Below are 540 nucleotides of genomic sequence, written 5' to 3' on the forward strand. Positions count from 1 at the left end.
TATTGTATAACAAATCATATAGTTATGTAGTAAATATACTATTTGTTATATAGTAACTAGTTGATAAAACAAGTTTCCCTACAGTTATCCACGTTGCACCATGTGGTCAAATAAATCAGCGCTCATGCCAGTATACCTGATCTACTTGTAAATCACATCCACTTTATAAAGATGTAGTGGAAAGAAAATAAAAACACATTTGAGTGCTCGCTTCGGCAGCACATATACTAAAATTGGAACGATACAGAGAAGATTAGCATGGCCCCTGCGCAAGGATGACACGCAAATTCGTGAAGCGTTCCATATTTTTATAGTAAGAGCTGGAGAGGACAGGGTCTCCACAAGGAGAGCAACAGAACAAGAAAATTTGAACATAGGGAACTTCCCAGAGACTCATACTCCAACCAAGGACTATTCATGGAGATAACCTAGAACCCCTGCACAGATGTAGCCCAGGGCAGTTCAGAGTCCAATTGGGTTACATAGTAATGTGAAGAGGGACTGCCTCTGACATAATCTGATTGGCCTGCTCTTTGATCA

The 540-nt window shown here is 40.0% G+C and overlaps 1 non-coding gene across 1 annotated transcript; it reads left to right on the plus strand.

Moving 5' to 3' along the window:
- Positions 1–203: 203 nt before the first annotated feature.
- Positions 204–310, plus strand: LOC132646935 (U6 spliceosomal RNA). The gene has a single exon (XR_009585259.1). It is a non-coding gene; the product is annotated as a U6 spliceosomal RNA (small nuclear RNA).
- Positions 311–540: the final 230 nt, after the last annotated feature.

This window comes from Meriones unguiculatus, chromosome 12, assembly GCF_030254825.1.
Source record: "Meriones unguiculatus strain TT.TT164.6M chromosome 12, Bangor_MerUng_6.1, whole genome shotgun sequence".
Taxonomy (NCBI): domain Eukaryota; kingdom Metazoa; phylum Chordata; class Mammalia; order Rodentia; family Muridae; genus Meriones; species Meriones unguiculatus.